General features: G+C 46.5%; 2 long non-coding RNA genes across 2 annotated transcripts in view; one reads left to right on the top strand and one right to left on the bottom strand.

The window, feature by feature from the left end:
• LOC111769951 (uncharacterized) overlaps positions 1-7,080 on the bottom strand; it is a 22,787-nt gene extending 15,707 nt beyond the window's left edge. Inside the window, exon 1 of the long non-coding RNA XR_011430956.1 lies at positions 6,523-7,080. This is a non-coding gene — a long non-coding RNA (uncharacterized lncRNA). The remainder of the gene's footprint in view (positions 1-6,522) is intronic.
• Positions 6,956-12,984, top strand: LOC138920189 (uncharacterized). The gene is made up of 2 exons (XR_011430958.1): positions 6,956-7,253; positions 12,348-12,984. It is a non-coding gene; the product is annotated as an uncharacterized lncRNA (long non-coding RNA).

Below are 12,984 nucleotides of genomic sequence, written 5' to 3'. Positions count from 1 at the left end.
GGCCATAACAAGTCTCGGTTAAGTTAAAAGGATTGAAATTATACAAAGAATGTTCTCCAACCAGAGTGAAATGAAACTGGAAATCACTAACAGAAGGAAAACTGGAAAATTCACAAATCTGTGAAAATTAAACAGCATTCTTCTATATAACTAATGCATCAAAGAAGAAATCACAAAGGAAATCAGAAAGTACTTTGAGATGAATGAAAATGACAACGCAACATACCAAAATGTATGGGAGCAGTGAAACCAGTGCTTAGAGAGAAATTAATAGCTATAAAATGCCTAAATTTAAAAAGGTCTCATCAATAACATGAACTTCCACTTTAAGAAACTAGAAAAAGAAAATCAAACTAAACCCAAAGCTAGTAGAAGGAAGGAGATAATAAGGATTAGAGTGGAGAAAAATGAAATTGAGAATAGAAAACAATAGAAAGAATCAATGAACCTGAAAGTTGGTTCTTTGAAAAGATCAACAATATTGACAAACTTCTAGTGAAACCGAGAAAAAAAAGGGAGAAGATGCAAATAACTAATATCAGAAATGGAAGTGAGGACATTATTACTAACCTTACAGACGTAAAAAGGAATGTAAGGAAATGGTATGAGCAACTGTATGCTGTTCAACTAATTAGATAACCTAGATGAAATGGACAAATTCCTAGAAAAAGACAACCTACAGAAATTGACTCAGGAAGAAATAGAAAATCTGAACAGATCTGTAACAAGTAAAGAGATAGAATTAATTATAAAGAAGTCTAGTATGGAGGTGAGGATCTCAGAGATGAACAACAGAGCACTCTGGGCTACCTCAAAGCACGTGGACAGGATAATAGTAAGAATGTCAGCTTTGTCCTGGAGGAAGTAAATTAAATTGTTTCACCCACTCAATAGTCTGGAAGGAGCCTACCTTCCTGCTCCATACCCATGCTCCTTAGAGCAAAGCCAGGGAAATGACCACCAAGCCCTTTACACAGGCCCAGCGTCACTGTGAACAGGAGGGAGTGCCTGTGCTTACCATCCTGCTAGTCATCCATTTATTAGGACTGACCACTCAGAAAGGCCCACCAGCCACTGAAGAAAATCAGCCCTATTGTATACAATAGACATGTAAGTAAGCACATCACATCTGGCAGCCAGGTAGGCATATATTTGATTATGTCCATGTGGTTTAAGAGAATAAAACCTTTCCAGCTGTTCCCCTGGGGAGAGGATGCGGGTTTAGTGAGAGCTCCAGGAGTGAAACTTCCATACACAAGACACATTTACATTTTTCAGTAACTGGGTTCCTATACTGTGTGAAAATTGAAACTGAAATAACAAACAGTGTAATTTACATATATTTTCTGTTAAAACTAGTGAGTTTATATCCACATGAGGTGAGTGGGCCAGTTCAAATTCATATTCCCTAAATAAATAAGGGATCTCTCCATGACACATTAATATGAGTCTTCACTGAGAAAGACAAATGGACATATTAAGGCAATTAGTCTATTTATCAAGGTAAATACCAAATACTGCCTCTAAAAAGAAAGAGGGAGGGGAAAAGAGGGTGAGGAGAGGTCACCGTTAGAAATAGAGGAGAGGAAGGAGGGGTGCAGAGGAGGATGACCAGGGGACATGAAGATGAGCGGGAAACGGGGGCTGGGTAAGCGATAGGGAGGGGGAATTTAGGGAAAGAGAAAGTGAAGCAGACTCTGAAATACTGCGCAAATTCCATGCAGACATTTATTAGGCCTTATCTGAAACATGTTAGAGAGACTGGGTTTGCATACTAATGAAAGCTTGACCAAAAAAATATGTATTTTTAAGAAATGTATACAATTTTAGGCTCTCATTGACATTAAATGATCGATGTATTTAAGAGCTTTCCTTGCAGAAACACACCCGTCTGCCCAACTGAGGGACCAGTGCTGTGCCACCCCAAACTATGGATTCCCACCACGTGCCAATTCCCAGCTCCAGTTCACCCAGGAATGGGTCCTCAGCAGCGGAAGGGAACAAGCAAGAGGAAGGTGTGTGTGTGTGTGTGTGTTGGGGGTGGTGTTGGAGCCCACAGTCCCTCCTTTCTCTCCTCCAACGCTGCTCCCCTGGCCCCAGCTCTGCCCTTCTTAAGCCCCCACCTCCTGCCCTGGGACCAAACAACAAGCAGTTTGTGGAGTCTCGTTCTTCCCTGGAAAGGCAGGAGTCTGCCCAGTTCTTTGTGCAATTAAAGCCTGAAAATACGTATGCCCTTTTCTCTATCCTCTACTTCAGGATCCTCTACTTCAGGATCAAGTAGAGGAGGCGGGCGAGCAGAGGAAGGACGTTTTCGCCTGTGTCTTTTATGTAAAGGAAGCCTTCTAAAGTTATTATGAACATATCTGAGGGACTGGAATGTTGGGAGAAACAAGAGACTCTCTTCAATTTTGTAGGTGGCCCAGGACAGGCAGAAATCTGGGTCTGAGACATTTAAAGTCGACAGGAGAGAAAAGCAACGGGGCTGAGTTCTTGGGACAACTCAGAGAAGTAAACTGAAGAAAAATGAAAAATCATGTTTTGGAGACACTCTAGCAAGACAGAGATTTACCTTCATGGCCCAGGACACCTGAAGCTGGGGCCCTGGCCACCAGTTAGTGATGTCCCCATCACTGGATCAAGCCCGAGAGCCCCACCCTCCTCAGAAGCCAGTTTCAGACTGGAGTGGTTGTGTGCCTAGGGCCCTAGTTGCGTAGAACTCAGAATGCCGCGACCTCTAGGTATGTTGTTACGTGAGACAGGAGGTTCTGGAACACTGTGAGCACAGGTGACTTATGGGTCACCTGGAAACCAACCACAGCAAACACCATTTTAAGTGAAAATATTCTAAGTTACAGACGGCTTAAAGGATCTCAGTTTGTGGAGGTCCTTAAATGATGTTCTACCCAATATCCTTATGTCATTTTTAACATCTCAGTCCAACAGTTTTCAGAGAAAAAGCTTATCAGAGTGACAGTCTAACTTGACCCAGGCAGCTTTTTCCTGTCATTGTAGCATAATGTCAACATTTCTTTTCTCCATTTATTAATCATATAATACCCCTAAATCCTCAAGAAAACTATTTGAAAAAAGTTATTATGGCACCTTGCATTTGATGTGTGCTCTATAAAAGTTTATCATTTTGAAAAGTGATTCAATGTGTGAATGAATAATTCCTAAGGAGAAACACAGAAGTGCAGAACATCTGTCTTCCCAGATTAAAATTGTGCCAACCAGTATAAAAACCTGGAATTGTGATAGTCATTCCACACATTTCACACACCAAGAAAATCTGATGCTTAGCATAAATATTTTTGGAACATCTAATAATTTAATACTTTATATTAGAGTTGTCCCTTTTACATTTCTAGTAAATCTGACACATAAAGGCCACCTCAACTCCATGTAAGTGACACGGTGCATGTCTGTTATGCTGCAGCCACACTGCCGTCAGCTTGCCCAGTCTCAGACTTCTTCTCCAGGGCCTGGACAAGTAAGTAAAATGCTCCACTGACGTGGGGACTCCTCAACTTCTGGAAACAAGGGGATCAGTCTGAGTTCTAAGAGAGGTGAGGAGCGACGGCTTTAATTTCTTGGATATCTGCTTGCTTTTCCTCCTCTTGCCAGCTCATGACCAGCTCTGTTTGATCAGAGCTGGGTAAACCCACATCGTGCACACTCGCCTTCAGGCTCTGCTTGCTGTTTATAGGGGGCTACCAGTCTTGAGTTTTGCCTGAGCACGAGTCGCTGGTGACAGATCCTGAGGAGAGGGAAGATGAGGCAACTGAGGGTGAAGCGGGTGAGGCCCTCGTGAGGAGCTTGTCCTTCCTGACAAGGGGAGGGAAACCACTGAGACAGTCTAAGCTGTCACTGTCATAGTCACCTTTGTGTGCACCATTCTGGCACTCTGAAAGGATGGCATTGAGAGTCATCAGCGTCAGGGGTGGGGAGCTCTAGAAGATGGCAATTTATCAAACCCTCAAGAGATCGCCTTGGCTAAGCCAGTGGTTGCAGGAAGAAAGAGGAGGAAAAGGAGCCGGGAACAATTTAGGAATTGACGCAGTGTGCAGGGCTTGGAGACTGGGGGGAGTGGGAGAGAGAGGAGAGAGCTGAGGCAGCGTCAAGGCGGATTCTCGGGCACCTTGTTCCCTAGCAGCTGAGACAGAGAATAAGTAACAGGGCAAGGCCGTAGGACCAGAGCTCAGCCCAGGGACACGACACAGCAGAGTGGGCCTCATCGCAGGTGATTTCTCTCTCCAAAACGTGCCAACGGCTCTGAATGGTTTGGTTTAACTTTCTTAACTGCAAAAAAACTGAAAATGTAGCTGTTTTCCCCCTAGTAAATGTGATACCGAACCTGAAGTGAGTTCGCTCACCCATTGCGCAGCAAGCCAATCTCTGACACCGGGTGTGGTGGAAGAAAGTAGGAATTTTATTTTTGCACAGCGCTGAGCAAGGAGAGAGGGCAGCTAACACTGAAATCCCAAACTCCCCAAAAAGCTAAAAGGAAGGGTTTTTATTTGGGGTTTTAGGTAAGGGAGGGGAGCATATGGCCTTGCTGATCAGCAGCTTCCCCACCAGCCTGTATCTCTTTGTGGGGAGGAGATAATCCAGGTGCTTGTCCTTGGCAGTGTCTGTCTCCATGGAGGACAGTAGATTCTGGAGCCAGGAAGCCAGAGAGTAAGCAGGGAATGAGTATTTTGGTTTTAACCCCATATGTGCTGGGTTTAATGTGGGGAAGCTGATATCAAATGATATCAAAGGGTCGATATCAAATGCATCCCACTCACTTAGACCCAACGGGGTGAAATGAGGCAACAAGTCAGGAACTGTGCTTACCCTGCAGCCCCACTGTGCCAGCGCCTCTAAGCAACGTCCCTGGCTTGAAAAGTCACACACTGGCTTGTGCAATTCTGCTGTGATTTGGGGGGGATAAAATGAAACAAAACAAAAAAACAACAAAACAATAAAATTCCTTGGTGCTATTTGCCTTTGCTCCCTAGAGAATGGAGAAACATGGGAACGTGCGGTCAGAGGTGCTGCCATCTAACCAGGACATCAAAATGGCATACACATGAAAATCACTGGGCACGCTGCCCACTTCAATTCAATGTGAAGTCATCGTGCATTCTTGCTTCAGAACCTTGAAATGTGACATGTAAGGAAGAGGGGAAGCCACCTGAGTAGAATTTTCAGCTTTTGTTAGGCCTCAGAGAGAAGCTTTCCATCCTGCAAGTCGTCTTGTGTTTGGGTGTGCCCTTGACCAGGTCTTATTAAAAAGAGAAGACATTGGGGCTGGCCGGTGGTGTCTCGGTTATAAGTTCGCACGTTCCACTTTGGCGGCCCGGGTTCGCCGGTTGGATCCCAGGTGTGGACCTACGCACCCCTTGTCAAGCCATGCTGTGGCAGGCGTCCTACATATAAACAAGAGGAAGATGGGCATGGATGTTAGCTCAGGGCCAGTCTTCCTCAAAAAAAAAAAAAAAAAGAGAGAGAAGACATTGTTGGGATTTGAATAAAGGGAGAGATGGTCAAAGCCACACACATACCAGAAGGCTGAAAGTACAAGGTGCCTGAAGCTGACTGTAATTTACTGGGGGCATCCTTCTCCTAGGGGTGCCTCACAATCCACGGGGCAGGGGACGAATTCAGACTGATACAGCGTGCGTTAAATTCTCGGTGTGCTGCATTCTCTCTCCCTCCACAGGTCATGGCAAACCCTGGTCACACTATTTCACTCTTCCTGTCCCCAAAGGGCAGGCACACACTAAATGCTCACTAAATGCCTTCTTGTTGAATCATTTCTATTTCCTTGTAAAAGCTGACCCTGATTTTGAGGAATTCAAGGAAAGAAGAGAGTAGGAGAAGCAAGTGAAATAAGATTCCTTCTTTCACAACAGGTAACACATTTCTTGGTATAAGGAGTAAAATCAACATTACTTTTTTACAAGAAAATAGCTTTCAATATATTACTGAACAAACTATTGATGGAGAATAGTCTATGCACAGAGGGCCTCTGGAAAACTGACCATCTCTGGATGGTGGTATTTCAGCAATTTCTCCTTCTTTATTTGAATTTTTTGCGTTGTTTTAATTTCTTACAATAAAGAGGTATTGTTTTACAAGAACAATAAATTATTTCCATAGTAAATCATTTGGTCTGTGAAAATTTGATGAAGCCTAAATATCTACCTTGACAATAAATGTGTCTAAGAGGCAACATTACCCGTCTTACAACACACAAACCCACAGAACCAGGGTATCATTTGAAGTTTAAAATATTTATTTTGACAATTTTAGGTTATAAAAGACTTGATACCCAAATATTTTCTAGTCTACTGACAGATACACTTTAATTTTTATCTCCAACTGTATATCAGAAGTATCAGCTAAAAGAATAAGAAATGTGTTTTTAAACTGCACAGCCAAGACAGCCGTGCTGGGAAGCCTTGCGTTCGGCTAGAAGATCTTTCACCCAGACCAAAAAGCCACAGCGTGTTTTCTGAACTTTTTTTAAGAACCTACCATGTGCCAGAAGCTGGAATTAGATGCAAGACTCAGTGTCGGCATCTCTTCAGTCTCCCGGGAGCCGCGCAGGTGACCCGGCAGGTGCAGGAGGCGCTGGTCCTTCTGCCGCAGGGAGAGGCAGCGGCGGTTGGGGCGGGGGCGGCCGAACGGGAGGGGCAGCCACCCGGGCAGGGGCCCAGAGCTGAGAGCAGGCCCAGGTGACTTCCTCCGGCCCGGGTACAGTCTCGGCGAGGAGCAGCAAGGGCGGAGGCCGGAGTGATGGCCAGGGCTGCTCATTCAGGAGTGCCGGGCCAGCTCGGGAAGGGCACAGGGATTTCTCGTGAGAACAGCTGTGGGCCACCCGGAGGAGGGCAGGGCACAGGCAGGACATGAGGAAGGAGGCTGCTGGGGACCCGGAGAGGGGGTCTGAGCAAGCGCAGGGTCAGGAGGTAGGGAGACGGCGGCGGGAATGCGGAGCCGGCCATCCCGGCCACAGGTGCCGCTGGAGGCTCCCGAGGGAGGGCGGAGCGGCCGCGACCTGAAAACCCGTCACGTGGAAGGAGAAGGCGCTGGAACGAAAAGAAGACAATTCACTGATTTATCCACGCGCTGGTCCAAGAGGAGACAGACTGCGCAGTGTTGGTCCGCGGGGAGAGGAGTGACTTAGGGACACGACTGTCACACGCCCCCCTGAGGGTGACGGGCCCTGCGGCCTGAAAACTCGAGCAGCGGAGGCGGCTGCTCGCCAGGTTGGAAACCGGCAGAGTTTGTTGTCGGGCCCGAAGCCAAGCCGGACGCCGGAGGGATGCGCGGGGGCGGGGGCGGGGGTGACGGCGGGACTGTCGGGGGCGTTTGCCGCAGGCATTTCGTCCCTGGTGGGAAGCAGGAGTCCAGACCCGTCAGGCCGGGGCGGGGCGGGGTCCCCTCACCGGCCAGCGCGAGGGCGGCAAGGAGCCCCGCCCGCTCCCCGCGGGCTCCGGGTCCTGAGAAAGGCCGCTCCCTGCACCGGGGGAGCTTTGCGGCGGTCAACGCGGTGAAAGCGTGAGCTTATGACTCAGGGCTTCCACTTTCCAAACCAAGATCCTTATCTTTTTGAGCTGGAATTAATAGTTTGTTTACAGAAAACATTGCACAGACCTCCTTTTGAAGAGCGTGGCGCAGCGTAACGTTTTATTACAAAGTTGGTGGCTTGTAACAACCCGCGTTTATTATTCTTGCCATTTCCGGGGGTCAGGAGTCTGACTTAGCTTAGCCGAGACCTCTGCCGAGGGTCTCGCCAGGCTCCGGTCACCATGTCACCTGGGGCTGTAATCTCATCTGAGGCTTGGGATTCTTTTCCAAGCTCGCTGGTTATTGGCAGAATTTAGCTCCTGGCAGTCGTAGAACTGAGGCCTTCAACTTCTAGAGTCTGCATGCCAGTCCCCACACCGTGGCCCTCCCACAGCGTCGCCCTTTGCTTCTTCAACACCGACAGAAGAGAAACTTTGCTGTTTCAAGTCTCTGACCTCTACATGCTCTTTTAAAGTACTCCCCTGATTAGGTCAGGCCCACCTAGGATAATCTTCCTTTTGATTAACTTAAAGTCAGTTGATCATGGACTTTAATTACATCACCAAATCCCTCCATTCTTGCAACATAACATAACGTAATTAGAGGAATGACATCTCATAATATTCACAGGCTTCTCCTTGAAGGGAACTATTCCAGAGAGTGACTTGCTGGGAATCATCTTAGAATTCTACCTACAAGATCTGCTCCCCAGCACTTTATACCCCCAATTTGAAGGAAAAGAAGAGTGGCTATAGTGCTGTAATAGCAAAGAAAAAAACAATAAACTAAAGCAGTTTATTAGTCAGGGTTCTCCAGAGAAATAGAACCAATAGGAGAGATATATATGTATATATCCATATGGAGATATATATGTCTGTATATATGTACAGAGAGAGCTTTATTATAGGAATTGGTTTGTGCTATTATGAAGGCTGAGAATTTTCACCATCTGCTGCCTGCAAGCTGGAGACCCAGGAAAGCTGGTGAAGTATTTCCAGTTTGAGACTAAAGGCCTGAGAACCGGGAGCCCTGAGGGTGTAAGTCCCAGTTGAAGAGCAAGGGAAGACTGATGTTCCAGCCCAGCAGGCAGGTGGGGAGCGTAAAGTCTCCCTTCCTCCTCCTTTTTGCTCTATTTGGGCCACCAACAGTTTGGATGAGGCCTGCCCCCCTTAGGAAGAGCATCTGCGTTACTCAGTCTACCAATTCAAATACTAATTTCATCCAGAAACGTCCTCACAGACACACCTAGAAATAATATTTAACCAAATATCTGGGCACTCCATAACCCAGTCAAGTTGACACATAAAATTAACCATCACAAGCAGCTGAAACCAGCAAACAGCCATTGATGATTAAGTATCTAGGTACTAGGGTTTTTTTTCCTTTTTGTAATTACTGATTATAGCTTTTAGGTGCCCCCCCCCATTGTTACCTGTGCTGCTTAGGCAATATGCTGTCTGACTCCCACTAGGCTCCTATAGATCACATCCCCCTGGAGCCTGGGTCTCCATGGTGATGGGTGTGTGAGCTGTTTTTCAGGAATTAGAACTCCTTGTCCTCTTCAGGCCGATGGAGACCACCAACCCATCAACTGGGCCCGCACGGATGTCCAATAGGCGACCTTTTGACGTCAAGAGGCTAAAAACTCCACTCTCAGATCATGCTAATGCTGCCATTTTGTGAGCATGGGTCCTATGAAGAGGCATGGAGTCTGACTACGCTTGCGTGGATCATCAATCACCTCACCTCTCCTCACCTCCAATCACCTCTCTCCACGTTTCAGACTACCTTGCCCCCATCCCGTAAATATCCGAGTCCCTATTTTCAGAAGCGAATTTGAGGCTCATGCTCTCGCTTCCTCACGTGGCTGCCTTGTGAATAACCCCCCTCTCTCTGCTTCAATCTTGTCATTTAGGTGTTTGGCTTTCCGGGTGGCGGGCAAAAACGAATCTGGTTCGGTAACACAGCTTCTCCAAAGAAGGGCATGGTGGCTGGGGGTGGGGTGCAGGGAGAGCTGAGATGAGGAAATCATGTGTGAGCTGCATTCTCTGTGCATACTGACAGAGTCTGGCCAATATTCTCAGATTTTATCTGGCTTCCACCTCGCCCACATGCGTGAGGAAGGAAAGCGGGTGCCCGGTCTGAGGCGCCCTCTATCTGGCTTGGGCCTGCGAGCTCAGTGACATCATGATTGTTTTCTGATTACCATGTAAAGATAACACTGATCATGGAAAGATGGAAAGAGGAGAAGGGGGCACAGGGAAATCGAGTTGCATTTTCCTAATGTGAGGAGCCACATCCACATCTATTCGTTGTATAATTGCTCACTTAAAAGTATCTCATAAGTGTCCATATCTAACTCTTAATACTTTATGGATGTGTGCTTTTTATATTTTTATGTTTATCTACATAATAACCTTCTGCTTCGGGTGGCCGACCATGAAAAAGGAAGGAAGGTGTGTTCTGAAGCTTTTTGACAGCTGCCATGGAGCGCAAAGCTTTATTCTCTAGACAATCTACTCATTGACTCATTATTCATTCTATTCCTCTGCTCACTCAAGTAGTCAGCCTCCAAAACGGCCCCTCCTGACCCTTATGTTCTGGGAGTCAGGGCCTCGTGGAGTTGCCACTCACGCTGAACGGAGCAGATCCTGATAGGAGGCAGTGGAAATGATGGTGTGTGATCCCGGGGCAAGGCGACAAAAGACGGATGCCTTCCGCCATTGCTCACTCGAGGGGAAGCGGGCTGCCGTGCTGTGCAGCCACTCAAGCAGCCCACAGAGAGGCCCACATTGGGAGGAATGGAACCCCCGACAAAAACCAGCACCACTGAGCGCACCGTCTCGCAAGCATATCCTCTGGCCCCAGCCAGCTTTCAGATGACTGAGCCCTGACCAATATCTTTCCTGCAACTTCACTAAAGACCCCAAACCAGAACAACCCAGCTCAGCTGCTTCTGAATCCTTAACCCACAGAAACTCTAAGATGATAATGTTTTATTGTTTTAAGCAACTAAGTTTTGGAGTAATTTGTTATGCAGCAACAAATGCCTAATCTACGTAAGTATTTACTGCATCTATGCTTTGCCAGGCCCTGGGTCAAGACAGAGAAATACCAGAGACGGCAATTTTCCCGCAGGCTAGAGTCTCCGAAGTGGAGCGGCTGTGGGGAGCTGCGGCGCTGCCATGGAAACGTCGCAGAGCAGGGAGCGCAGTCTAGGATTCCGGAATGAACAGGGCTGCTGGGCTAAGATGGTCGTATTACACTAGCTGAGAGCAAGTCCCCTCCACTAAACCCAATAAAATTATGAAGAAATAAGTAAAAACACACAAAATACCCACACTATCCAAACTTTAGAGCAGAGGGTGTTCAGAGACGGAAGTTTCTAGGAGTTATGTGTCTCACGCTCCGTGAGGCTAAGCCCTCCCTCATCAAAGCTGCCTCGGGGAAGGATGTGTATGGTCAAACTCTGCACGTCCCCAGTACCCCCAAATCTGAAGGGAAAACAACTGAGGAACAGGATATACTTGCCAAAGGAAAAGACACAAATGTCCCTCTAATGGTGGTCCCTCCCTAACAACTACTTATTGGGAAGAGAGAAGAATAATCAACCAGATTTCATCAGTTTCCTCTTTATGCTTGGAGAAAGTAGGAAAGGGGATTTGAAGATGGAATGAGAAAAAAAGAAATAGGAAAAGAACCCACAATACCTGCAGGTGAGCGCGTGGGTGGAGCCCGGTAGCAGACATTTTGCAGAAAGACGTATTGGAGAATGTGGTCGCTCTGCGGCCACAGCACACAGGTTTGGGAAATACTCCCCAGGATTGTCTCTTCTCCATTTGATGGGGGAAAGGAAGTCTCTGCCGAGGAGATGCAGGATAAAACAGGGCAGGGGGTTGGGTAGAAATGAATAAAATGTCTGGTGTTGAGTGTTTGCGACAAAAGTAAAATTTCTGGGGCTCTCGCTGCATTGGAAGGAATCGATCTAAAAACTGGGCCATTTGTCACCATCAAACTGGAAAAGTGGGGACCCCAGATTACGGGGGTGAGAACTGACATTCAAATAGAAATTATGGTAAATAATAAGTACCGAATTCATATCTGCTAAATGTTTTTTAAAAATCAACGTAATGAATGAATCAACTGACCCCTCCTCACTTCCAATCCACCTCATTTAAAGGAACTTCCTCCCCTGGGAGGGGTCCTAGTGAGGGGTTGGTGGTCTGATCGTGATGCAGACATAAATTTTAGGTCGCTCTGGCGCCCCTCGGAGGCCGTGTTGGGGCAGCGGGGCGGGGCGGGGAGAAGGACTCAGCCTTGCCTGAGAGAACAGTGAAGAGCTCTTCCACACTCGTCACTGTGGCGCGTGCTGACGGGGAGGCCCTTGTTCACCACAGGCCAGCTGCACTTTCAAACGTACCAGAAGAATTGTGTGAGATTAACAACCAAATCTGAACATAAACAAGAAAAAGGAAGATCACAAGAATCTTAGAAACCAAAAACTCATGCAACAGGCAAAAGTTACACACAAAAAAAATTTCATAGCCTTATACAAATAAGGAAAAAGTATGTATGGGGGTGTATTACCAATTTCATTCAAGTGAGGGTAGAAAAAAGAATAAATTACTAATGACACTGTAATAGAGGCTGTGATGGTCTTTTACGCACGTCAGCCATCTAGGCTCCAGTCCCTAGTTATTCAGTCAAACACTAAGCCAGCTGTTGCTGGGAAGGTGGTTTGTAGGTGTGATTAAAATTGCTAATCAGCTGACTAAGGGAGATTATCCTCGCAGGTCCGGGTCGGCCTGATTCAACCAGCTGAAGGGCCTCCATGCAGAACCGAGACTCCCCTGCAGACGGAATTCCGCCACTGGGCAGCCGCTCCAGCCTGCGCCTGAGAAGTGCCGGACTGCCTTCCTGTCACCCGCCCTGAGGATTTTGGACTTGCCCAGCCAACCCCCACAGTCGCATATGCCAATCTCCTCAATAATCTCTTGACATATGTCTCCTACTAGTTCTGTTTCTCTGGTTGAGCCCTGACTGATATGGAGGCCAAAGGTTTATGCCTAAAAATCTCAAGGCCCTGAGTTAGACTGAAAGCTTTCCACCAAGCCTGCACAAAATATTTAACTTCCGTGTCTCATAAACCACTTTAGAATATTGGAAAAAATAGAAAGTTATAACATTGTGAGTTCAGCGTTACCCTAGCTCCTAAACAAATAACAAAAACATAAATATAGGGCAATTTCATTTATTTAACAGACATCATAACTCTAAACAGATTGTTAGCAAATGAAATCTAGGAGTAGAATTCAGTAAGAATATGTTGAATTTATCTAAGCAGTGGAGACTTGATTCAAAAACATATAATCTCAATGTAATTCACTAATTGGAAAAAATAAATTTATTTTCATGGATGCTGAAAAATTA

The sequence above is a fragment of the Equus caballus genome, chromosome 22 (assembly GCF_041296265.1).
Source record: "Equus caballus isolate H_3958 breed thoroughbred chromosome 22, TB-T2T, whole genome shotgun sequence".
Taxonomy (NCBI): Eukaryota; Metazoa; Chordata; class Mammalia; order Perissodactyla; family Equidae; genus Equus; species Equus caballus.
The sequence above is the reverse complement of the archived record's forward strand: the minus strand, read 5'-3'. Positions and strand labels throughout refer to the sequence as shown.